Source organism: Heteronotia binoei, chromosome 4 (assembly GCF_032191835.1).
Source record: "Heteronotia binoei isolate CCM8104 ecotype False Entrance Well chromosome 4, APGP_CSIRO_Hbin_v1, whole genome shotgun sequence".
In the NCBI taxonomy this organism is placed as follows: domain Eukaryota; kingdom Metazoa; phylum Chordata; class Lepidosauria; order Squamata; family Gekkonidae; genus Heteronotia; species Heteronotia binoei.
In genome coordinates, this window is record NC_083226.1 from 128,628,801 (window position 1) to 128,653,019 (window position 24,219).

A 24,219-nucleotide genomic window follows, 5' to 3' on the forward strand; every position below is an offset into this window, starting at 1 on the left:
AACATGGTATCTTTACGAATATGGAGAAGAGGGACTTTAAATGTGGGACGAAGGAAGAGTGGGTTAATGGTGTGGAAGAAGTGGCAGCCAAAATGGTTAAATCGGGTATCTAGATGGACACCATTAGAAACATTAATGGAGGAAGACAGGGACGATAGGTGGAGGGAATTACTCAGTCTTAAAAGATACAGAAGGGTAGAAGATTTGTTAATAATGGATAAGTTAAAACCATTACAAGACTTGCAAGAAGCAGTAGGGGTACAATATTGGCTTAAAGCCATAGGATTGTATACTAAAGTTAAAAAGAAAGTGGAAAAAAGTAATATAAATGAAGAGGAACCTATGGAAAAGATTTATAAATTAATGGGTAAAACAAAAAAAGGAATAGTAAGCATTTTATACAGGTGTATGACTTCAGACATCGAAGGAGTAATAGGTTACCTTCAACGGATATGGAGTTCAGAAGGCCAGATAACTAAACGAACAGTAGAAAAGTTAATGAAAGGTTTAAAAAAAGTTAAAATTTACAAAGTTAGGGAAATGGAATTTAAATTCTTTACTAAATGGTATAGAACTCCGGCTACCTTAGCGAACATGTTTCCTGGGTTGAGCCCTAAATGCTGGCACTGTAAGAAAGAGAAGAGATGGTACACTCACATGTGGTGGGAATGCCCCGAGGCTAATAGATTATGGGAAATGGTAGTGGGAATGATAAAGAAGTTTTTTCAAGTTGAACTGAGAATAGACTTTGAATTGATGAAGATGAGTATACTAGGGAATGCAATAATAGGGAAGAATAATCAAGACCTATTAAAAGTAATGATATCAGCGGGCAAAGCGGTAATGGCGGTAGGATGGAAGGATACAAGTAAATGGAAGGAAAGAATTTGGCATGATTATCTTTTTGATTTTGTTCAGTCAGACATAGCCGCCATAATGACTCAGGAAGGGTCATGGGAGGAAAGAAGAACAAGGATTAAGGAAAAGTGGCTGATCTACCTGAAGTGGGCAAAAGAAGAAAAGAAGGCAGACATTCAGTGGAAGCTCTGAGTCCTTTGTCCCTAGCTGGAAGACGACGTATAGACTAAGGGGGGTGGGATGAGGGGAAATATGTTAAATGGAATGAGAAGAAGAGTGTAAGAGAAATGGACAATCAATAATAACAATAAAATATATATTTAAAAAAAAAACAAACCTAGGACACCAAGGAAACTATTTAAAATATACATCATACAACCACATTTCAACTCTCCCAACACATAATTAAAGCAATTAAAACAGCTAAAATACATGCAAAACAATAAAACTGCCATTAAAACATTAGTTAGGAAGGAGGGGTCACCGAGGACATGCTGAACAAAACAAAACAAAACCTTCAGTGGCTGCAAGAAGATGATTATAGAAACGCAGAAACAGATCTCCCTCGGGTAGAGTGTTTCAGATCTTTGGTGTCATGACTGAGAAAGGCCTTTCCTGGTTTTCCATACCCTGAAGCTCAGAAGGAGAGGGCACTCAAAGTAGAGCCTCTGAAGAAGACCACGTGGTTGGGCAGGTTCATAAGGTAGTAGGTAGTCTTTCAGGGATGTTGGTCTCAAACAGTGAAGGGCTTTGAAGGTCAAGACCGGTGCCTTGAATTGTGTCTGGAAACAAACTGGGGGTCAATGTACATAGGACAAAACTGGAGTGATATGGTTCCTATGACCCTCCCCAATCAACTTCTTGGCTGCAACATTCGATACAAATTGAAGTTTCCAAACACTTTTCAAGGGCAGCCCCACATAGATCATTTCTGCCCAGAGAACACCACAGCTGAGTAAGCAGTTGAAGTCCATTAAAAGCATTCTTGACCACAGATTCCACCTGCTTATCCTGCAGTAGCTCTGGGTCCAAAAGCGCCTCCAGACTATAGACTTGTTCCTTTGAGGGTAGTACAAACTCTTTCAGAAAAGATGATACCTTAAATCTGGGGTGTCAGACATGCGGCCCAGGGGCCAAATCAGGCTCCCAAAGGACTCCTATCAGGCCCACGAGCAAGCCTCCTTTCCCCTCTTTCTTGCTTCCTTCAGTTAACAGAGACTGTTAAATAAAATATTGCAAGAGTGCTATATTTTAAGAGTATTTTATTTAAAGTTTTTTGTGTCCTTTATAAAGTTTATTTCTACCACTACCTGGCATTAAATTTTGTAACAGTCTCATTTATATCAAATCTGGCCCTCATAACAAATTAGTTTGACACCCTTGTCTTAAATAATGGGTAAGACCTTCCACCCACCAGTAGTGCTTCAATCTTGTTGAGATTAAGCTTCAGTTGATTAGCTTGCATCCACTCCATATCTGCCTCATGGCACCAGTTGAGAGTTTGTACAGAACAAGATAGAGCTGAGTGTGACCTGCATGACAACCCAGCTCAAATCTCCAGATAACCTCACCAGTAGTTTCATGAAGATGTTAAAGAGCACAGGAGACTGTCAAGCATGGAAGTTTCAAATAACTGAGCAGTTGGTGAATACAAAGTCTCAGTTTATTGATAATCCATTGTTGCTTCAAGGTGGAACACCTTGAAAGTGATACAAAGTTACCCACGGTATGAAGCTTTAAGGGTTACATCAAAGAGTATAAAGACATAATGAACACGTGTGAACTATTACAAATATGCAAACTACTATCTTTGCGGTTGAAACTTCCCTGGGTCTCATGCATTCTTATTACTGCTGATATTGACTGGGAGACCTTCTTGGGAGGTGCCTCCTTTTCTCTATCATCAAAGCAAGGCATTCCTACATTTGCTACTCAAAGGTGGGAAAAGGAAAAAGGGAGGTGAGAACTAAGAGGGGTTATTTAGCTTTGATATGCAGCCATGGGAACTGGAGTAATACAGAAAGGACAGTGATTAAACTTAATAATGGATCAAAACAATCATGCTTGACAGGGACAAGATGGAACTTTATAGGATCCCATAGTTTTTTGAGCCATGGAGCTGAACAACAGCCCCCTGGCACACCTTATTAAATCTGCCTTCCAGGTAGGATCAGAACAATGACAGAACTGTGCCTCCCAATCCCTACCCAAATAGCTGATCCAGGAGAATACCATGATTACGAATTGGCACAAACCATTTTTGTGGTTTGGATCATGGTTCTTGGCAGAACGACAAACCTAACCACAAGCCTATACAAACCAGAAGGTTGGTTTGCAAACTGAACTGATTCAGTTTGATTGGAGAGCTGGTTTGGTGTAGTGGTTAAGTGTGCAGACTCTTATCTGAGAGAACCGATTCCCCACTCCTCCACTTGCACCTGCTAGCATGGCCTTGGGTCAGCCATAGCTCTGGCAGAGGTTGACCTTGAAAGGGCAGCTGCTGTGAGAGCCCTCTCCAGCCCCACCCACCTCACAGGGTGACTGTTGTGGGGGAGGAAGGTAAAGGAGATTGTGAGCCGCTCTGAGACTCTTCGGAGTGGAGGGCGGGATATAAATCCAATATCATCATCTTCTTCTTCTTCTTCTTCTTCTTCTTCTTCTTCTTCTTCTTCTTCTTCTTCTTCTTCTTCTTCTTCTTCTTTTTCTTCTTCTTCATATAGATTTATGACCTCTGTTTTCTGCTCTCCATGGTTTTTCCATGGGATGCAGAAAGCAGTGGTTTAAATGGCTCAGAGCTGAACCCAAGAAAACCCCTTTAAACAGCTGATCCATGCAGAGCAAGCTGTTCCACTTAAATTAGCTGTTTAAAGGGGCTTTCTTGGGCTGTGTGCCTAAGAAAGCCCCTTTAAACAGCTGAGCCTTGCAGAGCAAATTGCTCTATGTGGATCAGCTGTTTAAAGGGACTGGCTGCCTAAGAAATTTATGAAAGTCTGTGGCCGTTCTTCACTTCCAGACATTGCTTCACAAGCTATGAGCTGGCCAAAAATTGTAATGAACTTTAGGTCATTAGCTGGTTTGTGCCCGTCCCTTACCAACATACTGAGAGGTCTAGGAGAATCAACAGAGTGCGGCCCCTTCCCGCCCGCGCCGTTTACAATGGCTTTAGGGTGGGGGCCGTTTTTGCCTCCCCGGACGGAGTCGAGGCAAATGGCCCTCGCCCATCTGGGAAGCTCCGGGGGCGTGGTCCGGGGCTATTTAAGCCCAGACGCGCCTTCCGTGGTGCAGATCGCCCGGGCTGTTGTCGGCCCACCCTCCCTCCCTGCAATAGTACAGGATTTTTTCCAGTCGCTGGTTTGTCCGAGGCCAGGTAGGAATTTTTTCATCTCAACTAATTGGCCGGGTTGGGATGTGTTTCGCCTACCTTGTACTGTTGGCATTTTAAGTTTATGGTAACTTTGTTGGCTGAAGTTTTTTGTTGGCTAGTTAGTTAAACGGTGAGCACCCTTGGTTGATTCCCTGTTTTAGGGAATGATGATGATGATGATGATGATGATGATGATGATTTTGGATTTATATCCCGCCCTCCACTCCGAAGAGTCTCAGAGCGGCTCACAATCTCCTCTACCTTCCTCCCCCACAACAGACACCCTGTGAGGTGGGTGGGGCTGGAGAGGGCTCTCACAGCAGCTGCCCTTTCAAGGACAACCTCTGCCAGAGCTCTGGCTGACCCAAGGCCATGCTAGCAGGTGCAAGTGGAGGAGTGGGGAATCAAACCCAGTTCTCCCAGATAAGAGTCTGCACACTTAACCACTACACCAAACCGGCTCTCCACACCAAACCGGCTCTCCGGTGGGATGGTACGGCAGAAGGGCTGTACGGCTCTCTGCTGGGATGCCCGCTATAGGGTTCCCTCCTCTGGCAGGTTGGCTGGAGTCGGCGCCTGGCCGTATACCTGGCAGTATACCGTATATACCGTTGCCGGCCTGGCAGTAGCTGTGCTTATTGGCTACTGCCGGGGGCTGGGTGGCTCGCCCCACCAGACTTGGAAAGGTCAGGGGGTTTCCCTTGGCTTGTCCAGCAGGTTAGGTTGCCCCATGCCTTGTTTCATTCAATAAAGTTGCCCTGTTTTTCACCCATATATATGTGTTTGTCTCGTTCTTCCTACTGGGGGGGGGGGCAATGGAACTCCCTCTATCCATCTCCACCCACAAATCATCCACCAGGGCAACAAAGGCTGTTTCAGTTCCATAACCAGGTCTAAACAGGTTGCTGCATCCAGGAAAGCTTGGAGTTGGCCATCCATTTACAGGAATACAATATGAACTGATAGAGCATATAGGTTTCTATAAGGAAACCTCCATATTTCAGTAAAATTATTAGAGGTCTCTAGGAAAATTCCATTCAGCCTGAAAGCACTTCCCAACATGACAAAAAGTAAGCAACCTTAATAGCTTTATGTGGGTGGTAACTGAATTAGTACCTTTCCCATTAAAAAATGCGGGTGAAGTTTCAATGATAACACACCCTTAATGCACAGAAGGATTAAGTCAGCTATCACCCCTCTCTTAAGACTATTGTTTCCCCAGAATAGAATCATCAGTTTATACCTGGTTCTATGCCCAGCCAGTGGACATAGACCAGTCAGTGACCAGCCAGTGACCAATTCAAGTGAAAATTTCATTCTAATGACACACACACACCTTTGGTATGTTACTTTTTGCATCTATAATTTTGCTGCCTGGCATTTAGAATCAAATTGGACAGTAAGGTTCAAACTTTTGGGCTTCAAACCAATTCTGGCTTTGGCACTCACTAGACACTCACTTCCAACATTTTTACAGTACAAATATAGCCTTTCCCAAACCCCAGAAAGTTGCAGGAATTCTCCTGAAGTTCCTTCTCAACTGCCCCTGTATAGTTTGAACACAGGGCCCCTGGAATTCTTGAGCTGGCCTTGATCTCTATCCTGCTTCTTCCTTCTTTGCTTTCCTTTCACCCTAGACCCCAAGAATCCCCTCATCATATTGGGCAGGTGTGCTTGTTTTTATTTTGCACCTTTTATTGTGTGCTTTTATTGTTTAAATTTAAGGTTGTCTATGGGTTGCTCTGTTTGTGTACATGTGCATGAGCCTGCAGTTCTTTGAGTACATCCTGCTTTTCTTGTTTTCTTATTTCTAAATAGAGATTTAGACTTGGATTCTTTTTTTCTACCTGCTTTATATCTGGTAATGTTCTCATTCCCATAATGAAGTGTTTCTGTCCAAATTCTAGACCTTGATATACACAGGCAGTTATCCCTAATTTGATTTTATCTGCATATACATATGTGTGCTCCTGACATGCGGGGAAAGGTGAAGTGCTCCAAACATTGGAAGTCATAGCATATAGGCATTTGAGAAACAGAACTGCCAAAACTTGTGTCATATATGTGATCGGTAATGTGTCTGTTATATGCCTGGCTCATTGGAGCCTGTAGGACCGAGCTTGGGGACTCTTGAACACTGGGCAATAGGATCCAAACCCCTGCTGCCCCCTGCTGGTTTGAATGGTCCAATAGGATGCTAGCATGGGAACCTGGAGTGTATATATAGTTGGCCCTGTTGGCCCAGTTTTCACTCTTTATTATGCTGTGCAAATAAAAGAACTATGTTCTATTATGCCTTTATTATGCTGTGCAAATAAAAGAACTATGTTCACTATCACCTTGCCTCTTCATTGTGTGGAACCCACTATATTATAGTTTGTAATCCGAATCTGGAAATTACAACATATAGAAACTTTACTAGTTACATCATCATACCAGGACAAAGAAGAAATGCCTACTTTCTTATTAGAAGGTGTCACTAGGACAAATCAGAATTTGCAAGAGCAGTTAAGAAAAACATAGTAATCTCTTCAGTTTCAACAATTGTCTATGCAAGACGAATTATATCCAATTTCTTTAGTGAAAAAATTCTTGAAGGTAACTGGCAAAAAAAGAAGATATTTTATATGTCTATGGTATCCTATTAAAGCTTCAATAGAAACATATGAAGACATTGAAAAGTGGATCAGATATATAAACATTTTTTCAAAAGAGTACTGAAACATTTATTTGACAGTTGGAAACTCAGACCCTATCCTAAAAGAACTGTAAATCCCTTCATGTACAAAATATGTTAATAAGATTATTTAAGATGTTATGTAATGAATTAACACAGTTAATATGTAATTTAGTAAGCAAGTGTATTGTTATATTATTCCCCATTCATTACCATGCAGCACAAATAATTCCATATGTATTTTTGTATGTGGAAAGAGAGAAGAGATGAATGACAATGAAATTTTTAAAAGTGTACAGCTGTAAAATTTCAAATTATATTTTCTATCCAGGGATAAAGCATGTAGCCATGGAAACACTGTAAACATGCACATATGCTTGTTATTTTAATGATATTCACACCCCAATAGTTAAAGGTAACTTGACATTTTCATTATAATTCCTTATTTTTATGTGGTTGCATCTAGGCTTGAGGAGAAATATTGCAGGTATATATATTTCAGCATCTGAATGCAAGGTTATTTTGCTGAATTATAGGGCAAAGTATCTAGGTATATCAGAATTAAGAAACTAGGTCCAGCCCAATATCCGAGCAAACAATTCCTTGGGGTGGCATATTTTAAAGGGACACAATTTCAAGAAAGGTACGGAAGTAGGAAGCAAACAAGCAGAGACACAACAATTGACCATGCAGATGGTTCAATAATGGGAGAGTTTGGAGGAGCTTTTACATGTCATGGCAAGGAAAAAGGGAAGAGTGTGCATGTAGACTGATCCTAGCAGCATCAATGGGAAAGAGGGAAGTCCCTGCCCTGTGTGATTAAGCATGAGATGGAAAAGGAAGTGTACTTCTACCTGTGTGAAGAGGTGGCTATAATTAAGGAGAATGGCACATGAAGTCCTGATTCACTTGTGCAGGAAACTAAGTTGTGAAAGAGGTTATGTTCTTATAGCCAGCTTCAAGAGGGGATTGGTTATTTTCTTATAGCCAGCTTCAAGAGGGGATTGGATAAAAATATGGAGCAGAGGTCCATCAGTGGCTATTAGCCATTGTGTGTGTGTGTGTGTGTGTGTGTGTGTATATATTATATATATATATATATATATATATATATATATATATATTGGCCAGTGTGATACAGAGTGTTGGACTGGATGGGTCATTGTCCTGATCCAACATGGCTTCTCTTATGTTCTTAGGTGATACAAATCACTACACTGCCAGTCATGCATTCCAATTTTGAATTTTCCCTCTTGTGTAAAAATTCTAGAATTCTAGAATAGTAGTTTCAGTGGGAGAAAGGGCAGACACTTGACTTTGCCTGTCACACAGGACAAGGAAAGTTCACAAAAATATGATCCACTAAGATCTTCTAGTCTGAAGAGATGCTTGTGGATCAGGAGTGGGACTCTGGACTGGGAAGAGAGATGGTTTTGCCTGTCACAAAGAGCACTTTAGACCTCACTGCTTGTACCATTCAGCATACAGTGGCAGGACAAACCCATGGTAAATATGAACCTGATTTTCATGACAAATATGGCAACATAATTCTGCTTGATGGAGCTGTGTTTTGTGCCTCTGTTTGGATTTATGCTATAACACAAATTTGAATTATATGGAATATGTATCCCATTGGCCAGGTAACCCCAAAAGAATGGAGAGAGTAATAGAAATGTTTTCCGGGGCATATTCGGAACAACCATGAACTTGTCTGAGCTTTCATTGGAACGTACTTGTGCCATGCTTGTAATGGCACAGTTCATTGTATTGTCACCTGAGATGTAATAAGTACATTTAAAAAAAAAAATTCTGCTTGTGAAAAAAATGATTGTAAGCATGGAACAAATATTTATTTTATAAAGTACAACCTATTTGGCACCACCTTCTTGGTATAGTGAGCCTATTTATTTCTGTGTTTTAGGAATTTTGTCCTAAAAGATATCGCCGTAGAAGCGGTACCATGGTCGGATCACCTAGCCCTTAAGGCCCGTATGGGGAGGCTGCCCCAACCCTGTATGGGCGGAGAGCCTATTTTGGCTCGCCCTCGGGGCCTGATGGACCTGGAACGGTTCCAAATGGCCCTGAGGGATCCCTGGCCCACTGGCAATTCCCTCGATGACCTGGTGGAAATCTGGCAGGGCCAGTTGTCCAGGGCTATCAACGAAATTGCACCCCGGCGTCCTCTACGCCCTCGTACGAAGCTGGCTCCATGGTATACCTTGGAGCTGTGCCAGCTGAAACAAGGGCTCAGACGACTAGAGAGGCAGTGGAGGCATACTCGGGATGAAGCAACGAGAACATCCTACAGAACGTTTATGAAGTCTTATGAGATGGCAGTCAAGGCTGCAAAGAAAGATTACTTTGCAACCAAGATTGCATCTGCAAACTCGCGCCCAGCACAATTATTTAGAATAATTGGGGATCTTATAACGCTGCCACAAGGCAAACCAAATGTTAGAGAATTAGAAATAGGCTGTGAGGCATTTGCGAGATATTTTGCAGATAAAATCTCGTTGCTCCGCCAAGACCTGCCTACCACTTTGGATACAGTGAGTGAAATTGAGGCTCCGTGCCTGTCTTCAGGTTTAGTGCTGGACCACTTCGACCCGCTCAGCCTGGAGGAAGTCGACAGAATCCTCTCTGCTGCCCGCCCGACAACATGCGATCTGGACCCTTGCCCCTCTTGGCTGATTAAATCTTGCCAGGGGGAGCTTAGATGTCCTTTACGGGACATCATAAACAGGTCCCTCCTAGAGGGGCATTTTCCAACACCTCTGAAAGAGGCCTTGGTCCGCCCTCTCTTGAAAAAAGCTACAGCAGACCCGGCCGAATTGGCGAATTACCGTCCGGTGTCTAATTTACCATTTTTAGGTAAAATTATTGAGAGGGCCGTGGCGTTGCAGCTACAGAGGTTTCTGGATGACGCTTCTATCCTAGACCCATGTCAGTCTGGCTTCCGGCCGGGCCATGGGACGGAGACGGTGTTGGTCGCCTTGGTAGATGACCTCCAACGGCAACTGGATCGAGGCGGCGTTGCGGTGCTGATGCTGTTAGACCTGTCGGCTGCATTTGATACAGTCAACCATCGGCTACTGACGCGCCGCCACGCCGACATTGGGGTTGAGGGGTCGGCCTTGCAATGGCTTTCCTCCTTTCTCCTGGGTCGGGGACAGAGGGTGGCTATTGGGGGTGAGCGGTCCCGGAGGCGCACACTGGATTGTGGGGTGCCTCAGGGAGCAGTGCTCTCCCCGATGTTGTTCAACATCTATATGCGCCCCCTTGCCCAGATTGCCTGGCGGTTTGGGCTGGGTTGCCATCAATATGCAGATGACACCCAGCTCTATCTACTAATGGACGGCTGGCCCGACCCCGCTCCAGGGAATCTCGACCGGGCCTTACAGGCTGTTGCGACATGGCTCAGGCTGAGTAGGCTGAAGCTGAACCCAGCAAAGACAGAGGTCCTTTGCGTGGGTCGCAGCACTCTGGGAAGGGAAATAGCTCTCCCGGCCTTCGATGGTGCGCTATTGAAAGCAGCGCACCAGGTAAAGAGCCTGGGTGTTTTACTGGAGCCTTCATTATTGATGGAGGCCCAGATAGCAGCCACCGCCAAGTCAGCATTCTCCCATCTGAAGCGGGCAAGGCAGTTGGCCCCTTTCCTTGAACGCCGGGACCTCACAACAGTGATCCATGCAATGGTCACCTCAAGACTAGACTACTGTAATGCCCTCTACTTGGGGCTACCTCTGTGCCGGACTCGGAGACTGCAGCTAGTGCAGAACGCGGCGGCCAGGCTGTTGTTGGGACTCCCAAAACGGGAACATATACGGCCGGGGCTACGTGAACTGCACTGGCTGCCAATTATATACCGGGTCCAGTACAAAGTGTTGGTCATTACCTTTAAAGCCTTATATGGCCGAGGACCTGCCTACCTGAGGGACCGTCTTTCCCCATATGAACCCCAGAGAGCACTGAGGTCAGCCGGGAAAAACCTAATGACCATCCCTGGGCTTAAGGAGATTAAATACCAGAATACTAGAGCACGGGCATTTTCAATCGCGGCCCCTACCCTATGGAACCGACTCCCCGAGGAGGTGCGGGCCCTGCGGAACCTTGATCAGTTCTGCAGGGCCTGCAAGACCACCCTTTTTAAACTCGCACACTTGGACTGCTAAGAAGATCGGTAATTAAAGATCCGCCAATGCGGTTTGAAGACCTATACCGCTGAATAACTGTACTTATTGGATTGGTTTTAATGTTATTAAGTTTAATGTTTTAATGTTTTATATTGTTAAATCTAAAGGTTTTTATCTACTATTGTATGTTTTTATAAAATGTTGTTAGCCGCCCTGAGCCTGCCGAGGTGGGGAGGGCGGGATATAAATAAAATTTATTATTATTATATTATTATAAGATAAATACTATCAGAAAAAGTGGCCAGATTAAATGGGTTGAGTCTAAACTTGTATATATGAATACTAAAGAATTTTGCACATACTTCAGACTTAGTTTGAATGGATTATTTTAAACTGACAGACAAAACTGTTTGATTTATAAACAAATTTCAACAGCAACAACAAAACAGACATCAATACTGATTCAGGGTTTGGGGATTAAAATAGCTTATTTTCCTATTTGTGCTGTTATTCAGCCTTTATCATAATGCCCCTGTTTAAATCAATGGTGCGGCCTCATTTGGAGTACTGTGTACAATTCTGGCCACCGCACTATAACATTGGAAAAGGTGCACAAAAGGGCAACAAGAATGATTAAAGGGTTGGAACACTTTCTCTATGAGGAAAGGTTAAAACACTTGGGGCTCTTTAGCTTGGAAAAATGCCAACTGAGGAGGTTTACAAGATTATGTATGGGATAGAGAAGGTAGAGAAAGAAGTACTTTTCTCCCTATCTCACAATACAAGAACTTGTGGGCACTCAATGAAATTGCTGAGCAGTCGGGTTAGAACGGATAAAAGGAAGTATTTCTTCACCCAAAGAGTAATTAACACATGGAATTCACCTCACAAGAAGTGGTGGCAACTACAAGCATAGTCAGCTTCAAGAGGGGATAAACATATGGAGAAGAGCTCCATCAGTGGCTGTTAGCCACAGTGTATTGATGGAACTCTCTGTATGGCGCAGTGATGCTCTGTGTTCTTGGTGCTTGGGAGGGGGCAACAGTGGGAGGGTTTCTGGCATCCTGGTCCCACTGGTGGACCTCCTGATGGCACCTGATTTTTTGACCACTGTGTGACACAGAGTGTTGAACTGGATGGTCCATTGGCCTGATCCAACATGGCTTCTCTTATGTTCTTATATGTTCTTATTCTTTTCATATACTAATTATTCAGAATGGACAGTTAATGTTTACTTAATTGTTGTAAATTAGAAGATTACTGCAGGCTACAAGAAAAGGAGGGATTTATTACACAGTTAGGAAGTCTTATCATCTTTGGATAATCATGTGTAATTTTTGAAATTGAGCAGCAGTTTACACATCAGGAGATATTACAGTCAAGTGGAAGTGTGCTAAGCATTTTTTTAAAATGACTGCCACAAAACAGTAATCTAAAATTTAGTGAAATAGCTGATTAAAGTTTTTGTAGTTGTTTTTGTTGTTTTATAAAATAACATAGGAGGGAAGAATTCATGTTTCTCAAACACCAAATCATTCCTCACAGATCAGAATCAAAGGATTCCTACTGGGAACCAGTTATCATCAGTGTGGGACCTAATCTGTGGAGTTCCGGAAGGTGCAATTCTATTTCCTATGCTTTTCAATATCTATGTAAAGTCCTTAGGAAAAATCATTCATAGATTTGGGGTTGGTTTTCATCAATATGTGCATAATACTCAGCTCTATATGTCCATATTCAAGTGATAGAGTAGAGCAGTGTATCCCATTTGCAGGGTCGTGACCTGGTTCCAGGCCACGGAAGCCTCACTACCAGGTCACAAAAAAAGCCAAAGCTAGCCCCGCCCCCAGCAAAGCTAGCCCCGCCCCATCTCTTTGTTGTGCAGAGAGAAGCTAGGCTGCCTCTCCTTCCTTCTCCCCTGCTCCCAGTGTTTGAGAGAAAAGCTAACATCCAGTGGCACTTTAGACCCATGAAGTGTTCTTCAGCGTATGAACTTTCATGTGCCTTCTAGTGTGTTCTTTTGGGGAGATTTCCCTGGGAGGCCTGGGTGGCAAAGAAGGGTGTGTGTGTTTTTTTCATCCGGGAGGGGTGGGGAGTGGGCATTCCAGCAGCTATTTTTTTTACCAAATGACCCCTGGGCAGGATTTTGCTGGCTGGGGTCATCTGATAGTGAGGAAGGTTTTTTTTCCTTTTCCTTTCTTTCTTTCTTTCTTTCTTTCTTTCTTTCTTTCTTTCTTTCTTTCTTTCTTTCTTTCTTTCTTTCTTTCTTTCTTTCTTTCTTTCTTTCTTTCTTTCTTTCTTTCTTTCTTTCTTTCTTTCTTTCTTTCTTTCTTTCTTTCCCTGCAAGTGATGCTCTATCTGTATTCTTGGTGCTGGGAGGGGAGGGAAGCAACAGTGGGAGGGCTTCTAGTGCCCTGCCCCCACTGGTGGACATTCTGGTGCTGTTTGGGCATTGTATGAGGGAATTTTGGACTGGATAGTCCACTGACCTGATCCAACATGGCTCCTCTTATGTTTATGTTTTTTTTTTCTTTCCATGTCTTTCTTTCTTTCTTTCTTTCTTTCTTTCTTTCTTTCTTTCTTTCTTTCTTTCTTTCTTTCTTTCTTTCTTTCTTTCTTTCTTTCTTTCTTTCTTTCTGTCTTTCTTTCTTTCTTTCTGTCTTTCTTTTCCTTTCCTTCCATTTCATTCTTTCACTTTCTTTCACTTTCACTTTCTTTTCTTTTGTTCTATTTTTACTGGATGAAACTTTTCTGTTCAACATACTGTTGTTGCAGACATAGGAGCTCTGCCAATGAAAAGCTGGCACCCCCAGTTGTGGCCAGGTGGCCTTCTATGAGATTTCTGTGTGAGTGAGAGTAAGAGGTGTGGGACAGAAAGAGATCATTGGAGATTACTGCGGTATATCTCAACAGCACTGGAAGAGATGGTACTAAGAACTTGGCACCATTCTACTGGTCCTGCTTTTAACAGCTGTCTGGCACCAAAATTAAACTCCTCCTGTAGATATTAAAAAGGATGAAAGTAGTTCACTGGCTAAGTATCTGCTTTTAAAGGCATGGGAAACACCCCCAGTAAAAAGCTGCAAGCCCCTCATAAATATCCTTTTTGGGATAACTGCAGAAAAGCTTGTATGGACTTCATATAACTTGAAATTAATTCATTAATTGCAATAGAATTCTCTGCTTCCTTTCACAGCAATTTCCCCATGTTTCAACCAAAGAAAAGTATGAAAAATAGCTGTCGAAAGATTTTCTTGAAACCAAGCAAGCTTGGTTGTAGCTTGAGGCAGGGTTCCAGTAGTAGTAGCTGAAGGAAGGGCCTACTAAATGTGTCAGCATATTTTGAGGTAGAGCAGCTGCCAGGGTCCAGTATGGGTGGTACACAGTGCTGGCATTCTTGATGGCAATAGCAACAGCACTCCCAATTGCATATACTGGCCAGTGCTATTGACGAAGGGATGCGTAGGTGGTGCAGGCAATTGAATATGGGCATTAGGAGTGCTTGCAAGCTGGAGAAGAATACACAAACAGATAGGTGCATGCAGGTGTGGGGGTGAAAAGAGAGGACTGCCCACTTTCCACCCCCATTTTGGCTCAGCATGAGTTTCAGAGAGATTTTTCTGAAAATGAATTTACTTTTGAAGAAGAGGCAGGTTTGGGGGAGTGCCCTGGAAGTGATGTCACAGGAAAAGGTGGAGTTTTGGTTCAGTGTGCCCCAGAAGTGATATCACTTGGTCCTTGACACCACAGGAAATGACATAATTCCTGGCTCCACCCCCAAATTTAGTGGGCCACAAAGGAGAAGTGTAAAAATAGCCAGGCCATGGGAAAGAAAAGTTTGGGAAACCCTACAGTAGAGGTCCTGGCTGCTGTGGTTAATTAGCTAAGAACAAACAAAATTGAACTAAACTTTGAAAAGACAGAGGTAATGCTGATTGGAAAGGAGGAGATCTTGAAAGGTATTATGCTCTCCACTTTTGATGACATTCAGCTGACCTTTGCTGATTTGTTTAAGCACCATGGCTTAAGATATTGCTGGAGAAACAAGTTAATGCAGCTGCAAACCTGAAAGATGGCCCTGTACCTTGATACAGATAATCAGGCCACTTGGATCCATGCCACAGTAACATTGAAACTAGACTACTGTAATGCACTGTACATTGGTCTCCCCTCAAAATCAATTTGAAACTCCAACTAGTACAGAATGCCATACCTCAACTATTATCAGGAGCTTGATGGAACATACATATTACTCCCATTCTTGAGTCACTCCACTGGCTTCCCATCCATTATCAGGCTCAATTAAATGGATTATCTAGGAGTATGCAATCAGAAAAACCCCCAGCAAAAACAAATCCTATAAATACCTTATCAGTATTGATTTTCAAATAAAACACCTTATTGGTTTTTATCATTTTCTCAGCTGGTCATTGTGTAAGCTGGTGATTCAGCTATCTGAAAATGGCCACCAAAGAAACCCAAAAAATATTTGGTTTTTTGGGGACCCCTGTATAGCCACATTTACAGGGCATTTAAAGGATTTCACTCGCTATGGTGTGGTCACATTGCAGCTTAGAGAAGGCATTTAAAGAGACTGTGTCCCTTTAAACATTTTTCCTCCATTAAACAATGGAGAATGAGAGCACCTTTTTCCGGAACCCACAGAATTGGACCCCGTGGTCTAATCTTTTTGAAACTTTGGGGGTCGGTGTTGAGGAGAGGCACTCGCAGCTATGCTACAAATTTGGTGCCTCTACTGCAAAAAACATCACCCAGAGCCTGGGATATCCCTGGATTGATTCTCCATTATAGCCTATGGGGACCTTTGACTATAATGCTCCCCATAGGGTATAATGGAGCAAAAAAAAATTCAGCAGTCCTGAATGTTTCCTGAATTCCAGTACCTTACTGACAGGGCTTTTTATGTAGCAGGAACTCCTTTACATATTAGGCCACACACCCTGATGTAGCTTACAGGGCTCTTATTACAGGGCCTCCTGTAAACTCTTGGAGGATTGGCTACATCAGGGGTGTGTGGCCTAATTTACAAAGGAGTTGCTGCTACAAAAAAAAAAAAGCCCTGCATACTGATATTGGGATTTGGCGATATCGTGAAACACCGATATTTGTCAGGTTCAATATATCCCTAGTATTGTCCATCACATATACAGCCCTTTGTGGTCTTGGACCCTCATATCAGTAGGAGCACCTCTCCCTCTATTAACTGCCATGACAGCTTCATTCATCTGAGCAAGGTCTTCTGCAGGTGCCAGCATCCAAGAGGGCAAAATCAACAATTGCTTACACAAGTGCCTTCTTCCTTTTGCCAACCACCTAGTCAAGTGGCCTGCCTGAGGAGGTTTTCTGCAAACAATACAAAAGTGAATTATTCAAGAGGCTTTTCTACATAGGCACTAGATAGCTTCCTATATTTTGTGAAGTAATACTACCAAATGAATTTAGCTTCCCCCCCTCCCCCCAAATATGGCTACATAGGGCTGTGTGTGCTTGTAAGGAAGTGCAATGGACAATAACTCAGATGACCTGTGTCAGTAAAATGACACTATTGCAAATAAGATTTTTATAGATCATATGAACAGCAACATTACCTCCCTAACATTGCTTCCTCCAATAAGGCCATAGCATCCTAGCAAAAAAGATAAGGAATCAGCAGGCTTCTCCTTAAGTGCTTTGGATACTCCTGAATGTTCTAGGGAATCTGTACCAGTTAAGAAAAAGCCTTCAACATATCTATTGTCTTTAGCAACTACTACCCACTTCTGCTGTTCTTCTCTCATTTTATCACATGATTAAGAATAGGCTTGCTTGATGGGATGAATTGAAGGGAGGTTATGTGGTAAAAGGGCAACTTTCATTGTAAGCAAAGTGCAAATTCAGGGTAACAGAGTATGGATTTCTGAACTGAGAAAAGTTGTATACTGAAAACCCCATTTCAAAATTTGTCTTCATCATGCCCCCGAGAAACTCCCCATTTTTTTTCAAGTTTACAATGTATTTTTACTGTATAAGAACATAAGAACATAAAAGAAGCCATGTTGGATCAGGCCAATGGCCCATCCAGTCCAACACTCTGTGTCACACAGTGGCCAAATATATATGTATGTATGTATGTATACATACATACACACACACGCATGCACGCACATATATCTACACACTGTGGCTAATAGCCACTGATGGACCTCTGCTCCATATTTTTATCTAACCCCCTCTTGAAGCTGTCTATGCTTGTAGCTGCCACCACCTCCTGTGGCAGTGAATTCCACATGTTAATCACCCTTTGGGTGAAGAAGTACTTCCTTTTATCCATTTTAACCTGACTGCTCAGCAATTTCATTGAATGCCCATAAGTTCTTGTATAGTGAGAAAGGGAGAAAGACTTCTTTCTCTACTTTCTCCATCCATGCATTATCTTGTAAACCTCTATCATGTCACCCCGCAGTCGATGTTTCTCCAAGCTAAAGAGCCCCAAGTGTTTTAACCTTTCTTCATAGGGAAAGTGTTCCAACCCTTTAATCATTCTAGTTCCCTCACAATCCTCTCTGGTTCTCACCACCCTGAACAATTTAGTGTCATCTGCAAACTTGGCCATGTCACTGCTCACTCCCATCTCCAAATCATTCATGAACAAGTTAAAGAGCACGGGACCCATACCAAGCCCTGCGGCACCCCACTGCTTACCGTCCTCCACTGAGAAGACTGCCCATTTATACTCACTATCAGCTTCCTATTAATTAGTCAGTTTTTGATCCACAAGAGGTCCTGCCCTTTTACTCCACTACTCTCGAGCTTTCTAAGGATCCTTTGATGATGAACTTTATCAAAAGCTTTCTGGAAGTTAAGGTAAATAACATCTATTGGGTCAGCTTTTTTTCACATGTTTGTTCACCCCCTCAAAGAAATGCAACAGGTTAGTGAGGCAAGATCTTCCCTTACAGAACTTATGCTGAGTTTCCCTCACTAATCCGTGTTCATCAATGTGCCTACTCATTCTGTCCTTGATAATGGTTCCTACCAACTTTCCTGGTATTGAAGTCAGACTGACTGGCCTGTAATTTCGCGGTTCTCCTCTGGAACCCTTTTTAAAGATGGGGGTGACATTTGCTACCTTCCAGCCCTCAGGAACGGAGACAAATTTCAATGAAAGATTACATATTTTTGTCAGGAGATCCACAAGTTCAACTTTGAGTTCTTTCAGAACTCTTGGATGTATGCCATCCGGACCTGATGACTTATTAGTTTTTAATTTGTCTATCAGTTGTAGGACCTCCTCTTTTGTCACCTCAATTTGACTCAGGTCTTTCAACACCCCTTCCAAAATTAGTGGTTCTGGAGCAGGCAAACACTTCTCATCTTCCACAGTGAAGACAGAGGCAAAAATTGCATTCAGCTTCTCATCCGTTTCCCTATCCTCCTTCAGTAATCCTTTTACCCATTGGTCATCCAAGGGCCCCACTGCCTCTCTGGCTGGTTTTCTGCTTCTAATATATTTGAAGAAATTTTTAATGTTGGTCTTTATGTTTTTTGCAATATGCTCCTCATAGTTCCTTTTTGCCTGCCTGATCACGGTCTTGCATTTGATTTGCCACAGCCTGTGTTCCCTTTTATTAATCTCACTTGGACTAGCTTTCCACCGATTAAATGATTCCTTCTTATGTTTTACAGCTTCCATTACTTTGTTTGTTAACCATGCAGGCCTTTTCTTATACGTGTTTGTGCCTTTCATATGAACATATGAAGCTGCCTTATACCGAATCAGACCCTTGGTCCATCAAAGTCAGTATTGTCTTCTCAGACTGGCAGCGGCTCTCCAGGGTCTCAAGCTGAGGTTTTTCACACCTATTTGCCTAGACCCTTTTTTGGAGATGCCAGGGATTGAACCTGGGACCTTCTGCTTCCCATGCAGATGCTCTACCACTGAGCCACTCTCCCTCCTACCTTGTAGTATATATTTTATCTGAGCTTCTAGGATTGTAGTTTTAAATAGCCTTCAAGCTTCCCCAAGGGTTTTGACTGTATTTACCTTTCCTTTCAGTTTCCTCTTCACATGCCTCCTCATCTCAGAGAATTTACCCCTTTTAAAGTTAAACGTGGTTGTGCCGGTCTTTTGGGGCAACTCTCTTCTTATACAAATGGTAAAATCAATAACGTTATGGTCACTGCTCCCAAGTGGTGCAATCACTTTTACATCTCTCACCAAGTCTTGGGCATTACTTAGGACCAAATCCAGGATCGCCCCACCCCTGGTAGGTTCTGAGACCATCTGCTCCATAGCACAGTCATTGAGAGCATCAAGAAACTCAATCTCTTTCTCTCGACCAGAACACATATTGACCCAATCAATCTGTGGGTAGTTAAAATCACCTATTATGACACAGTTTTTACATTTAGCCGCTATCTTTAATCTTTCCATCATATTATAATCATCCTCTATCTTTTGATTTGGTGGGCGATAACAAACTCCCAGTTAAATTTCCTTTTGGGCCCTCTATTTCAACCCAAATCATTTCTAGAAGGGAATCTAATTTTCTGACATCTGTCTTACTGGACCATATACCCTCTCTGACATACAGAGCCACCCCACCTCCAACCCTTCCCTCCCTATCCTTCCGATATAACTTATATCCAGGAATCACCGTGTCTTACTGATTTTCCTCATTCCACCAAGTTTCTGAAATTCTCATAATGTCTATGTTTTCTCCCAACACTAAACATTCCAACTCACCAATTTTACTTCGAAGACTTCTTCCATTTGCATACAAACATCTATAATTTTCCAGGCAAGCTAGGCCTGCAACCTTCCTCCTGCCGCCTCAAGACTTTGGCAGACAGTCCATACTGTTTGTCACCATCTCAGTGGACAACTCTGATCCATTACCCGGTAGAAAAGTAACAGCTAACCCTTCATCTCTTTTAGATGAGTCCTCCCGAACCAGAGACATTTCACCTCCTGTCGGCATTTCCCCAAGATTTAATTTAAAAACTGCTCTGCCACCTTTTTGATTTCAAGTGCCAGCAGCCTGGTTCCATCTGGGGACAAGTGGAGACCATATGTTTTGTACAGCTCCCGCTTGTTCCAGAAAGCATCCCAGTGCTTAACAAACTTAAACCCTTCCTCCTTAAACCATCGTCTCATCCACACATTGAGACTTCTAATTTGTGCCTATCTCTCCTGCCCTACATGTGGAACAGGTAGCACTTCTGAGAAGGCTACCTTGGAGGTCCTGGGCTTAAGTCTCTCGCCTAACAGCCTAATTTTTTCCTCCAGGACCTCACGACTGCATTTCCTCACATCATTGGTGACAACATGCATCACAACCACTGGTTCCTCCACAGCACTTTCTATCAGCCTATTTACTACATGAGTAATATCCACTACCTTCGCACCAGGCAGGCAAGTCACCATACGGTCAGTACGCGGTTTTGCCACCCAGCTGTCTACTTGCCTAAGGATCAAATCACCAACTACCAAGACCCCTCCACTCTCCCCACCCAGGGATGGTTCCTTGGCACGAAAGGATTCCCATTCACCAACTGAAGAAGAGGTCCCTTCTGAGGGCGAATTCCCCTTATCCTCAGCATGGTGCCCTGTTTCCTCTTGACCCTCATGCTCCCTGGCAGCAACGGGGCTGCCATGTTCAGAGCGGGGCTCATATAGTACGCCCCCGAGAGTCTTCCCCGAGTGCTTAACTGACTGCCTCTGCTTCTCCAGGTCAGTCACTTCGGCCTCAAGGGTACGAAGTTGTTCCCTGAGGACCAGGAGCTCCTTGCATTGAGCACACAACCAAGACTTCTGTCCTGTGGGCAGATAGTCATACTCAGTGCAAAACACTGGAAAGCCCCCACCCCCTGCTGGCATTCTACCTTTATGATAGCTTTTTTCAAAAATATACAGTCCCCTTTAAATCCAGTTTGTTTATGTGTCTCCCCTTCTGGAGGGTCAACTTACCTTATTGGGAGCACAAGGAAATTAGGGATCTGGGTTCTTGGTCCTTACAGAGCCCCCAGGCTAAGAGCCACAGGCCAAGAGCCCTTTAGCTCTCTGGCAAGGCGCAGCTTAACAATGCAAAGAGGGTGGGGAACACAGCCACTCCTAATCAATCAGCACCAATCAACTTCACCTTCAGCCCACTCAACCAAACAAACAGCAGTTCCCCAGCAACCAGAACTCAGAATTTTCAGCAGTCACACAAACTCAGAAATTCTTAGCAACTTCCCCAGCTGTCTCAACTTATCTCAGAGTTGCTCTGCTCTCTCTCAGTCCTCTCTGAAGTGTCTGTGATAACTGTGATCATATTATACCATTTGAATTTTCTATAGAAATATATATTTCTTTAATATTTACTTGCATATGCTAACAATATTAAACATTTCCGTAAATATTTTACTATTGTTTTGAGCAGTTCCATTATTTGTATATGGCTATTAAAATGAGCTAACTGCTATTCATTTCATGTAAAATGAATTGATTTTTAAAAACTATATTGTCAACTAAATTTATTATAGATAGAATTTTTTTTAAAAATAGAGAATCTCCATCTCTGGTCTTAGTGCTAAAACCTTTGCCTGGATTCATTATTTATACTCTTACACTTACCTCGATATTCATAATCCGTAAGACTAGTTTCTTCAGGGAAATTTATACTACTGCATTATGACACAGGCTCTAGTGGCCTGTTTGATAAAGCTCTACTGAATTTAATAGAACCTGTGGGTTCTTTGCTCTGCTTCCCTGGAAATGAGATCACATGACGTCTTTATAGCTTTCCATTTTTTTCATAGCTTTTTTTTTTTTGCTGCTACTGATGAGTTTTGAGCTAACAATTTTGAGCAAGATTCCCTCAGGCTAGCTAACCTCAAAAAACAAAAGCATACAAATCTTTACAATGAATATATCTTTAGGAAAATGGCCCATTGTTCCACTCACACCAGCTCCACTTTAATGTCAATCAGGTTCTTTGGATTCTGGAGATGTTACAATACTTGAAATGATCGAGCACTGGAAAGAGTAGCTGGGTGGGAAGAGATGCAGACAAACAGATAGATGGCACACTTCAAGGAAGCATATCACTCAAAAAGTGTTTATTACTCAATCTTGGGGAATAAAAAAAATGGGCTAACCTCTGTTACAGAATCTCTTTAGACAATTCTCTTGCCAATTGATCTTGCTGTTCCAATGCTGCACTTAGGAGATCACCAACTCAACAACAGTATCTAATTGGCAATCCTTTCCAGTGAAATGAATCACCTGCTTCCTGTGCAGCACTTCTTCACTGATAATGAGGGACCAAGGAAACACTAAGTACACCTGAAACAAATGTAGAAATAATATTCTGAAATAATCTGGTCAATTTCATGTTTAGAGGTTGCCAGGTAGAATACTGATGCTACTGATGGAATTTTTTGAGGGTCCCAAAATGAGAGGTTCAAAATGGAGCCAGCAAACTTTAGCAGGAAATAATTTATTTAAGTAGTTCAAACTACACAGGGAGGTCCTTACCAAAGGCACTGAAAATAAGTTCTTCAGAGTTCTAACAGACGCACATCTTTTCATCTCCAGTTACCCTGTGAAGTATCAACTACATTTTCATCATCATTTACTATGTTTACCAATTAAATTTCTTTAACACACATTTCAGCAACCTAACCTATAGATTATTACAGGCATTAACTCATGCCATGCAATTGTTTGTGGCTTATGTCTTCTAACCTCCATATCTTATCTCTGAGGCTAGCCTCCCAACAGATATCACCAGGCACTTGTTAATCTTATGTACAGCACTAAATCTACTTGAAGCAGGGATGTACTTTCTTAATGTAATATTTCCTAAAAAATGTAGTTACAATATTAGGAGAATTCAGATAAAGTTCATGTATCAAGAACATAAGATCCCTGCTGGATCAGAACAACAGTCCATCTACTCCAACCTGTCTCACCCAGTGGCCAACCAGTTTCTCTGGATGACCAGCAGCAGAACATAGAGGCTAAGGCTTTCCCTAGATGTTCCCTCCTGGCTTTGTGATTCAGAACCTTGGTGCCTCTGAATGTGGAGGTTTCTCTCAGTCACCATGACTAGTAGCCATTGAAAGATTTCTCCTTCATGAATCTATTGAATCCCCTTTTAAAGCTGTTTATTCCTGAGGCCATCACAACAACCTCTGCAAATTCCACATTTTAATCACTCTTTGTGTAAAGTAGTATTTCCTTTTGTCTGTTCTGAACCAATTTCCCATCAACTTCATTGGATGCCCTTGAGTTCTAGTATTTTGGAAGGGAGAACAAATTCTCTTTTCAACTGTCTCCACTGCATGCATAATTTTATAAACCTGTATCAGGTTCCCCCTTAGTTGACTTCTAAACTGAAGTCTCAGACTCTTCAACCTTTCCTCATAGGGAAGGTGCTGCAATTCCCTAATTATCATGATTGCTTTTCTTTGTACTTTATCCAGTTCTGCAATGTCTTTTTTGAGATACAGTGAGATGAGGAGGCATGTGAGGAGGAAACTGAAAGGAAAGGTAAATACGGTCAAAACCCTTGGGGAAGCTTGGAGACTATTTAAAACTATAATCCTAGAAGATAAGATAAAATACATACCACAAGTTAGGAAAGACACAAACAGGCATAAGAAAAGGCCTGCATGGTTAACAAACAAAGTAATGGAAGCTGTAAAAGGTAAGAAGGACTCCTTTAAGCGGTGGAAAACCAGTCCAAGTGAGATTAGTAAAAGGGAACACAGGCTGTGGCAAATCAAATGCAAGACTGTGATCAGGCAGGCAAAAAGGAACTATGAGGAGCATATTGCAAAAAACATAAAGACCAACAATAAAACTTTCTTCAAATATATTAGAAGTAGGAAACCATCCAGGGAGGCAGTGGGGCCCTTGGATGACCATGGGGTAAAAGGATTACTGAAGGAGGATAGGGAAATGGCTGAGAAGCTGAATGAATTTTTTGCCTCCGTCTTCACTGTGGAAGATGAGAACTTTTTGCCCGCCCCAGAACCACTAATTTTGGAAGGGGTGTTGAAAGACCTGAGTCAGATTGAGGTGACAAAAGAGCCTTGTGTCATCTGCAAACTGATATACAAATTAAAAACTAATAAGTCACCGGGTCCGGATGGCATACATCCGAGAGTTCTGAAAGAACTCGAAGTTGAACTTGTGG

At 42.5% G+C, this 24,219-nt stretch overlaps 1 pseudogene; it reads left to right on the top strand.

Moving 5' to 3' along the window:
* Positions 1-8,326: 8,326 nt before the first annotated feature.
* On the top strand, positions 8,327-8,566 carry LOC132569985 (cytochrome c oxidase subunit 7B, mitochondrial-like; annotated as a pseudogene).
* Positions 8,567-24,219: the final 15,653 nt, after the last annotated feature.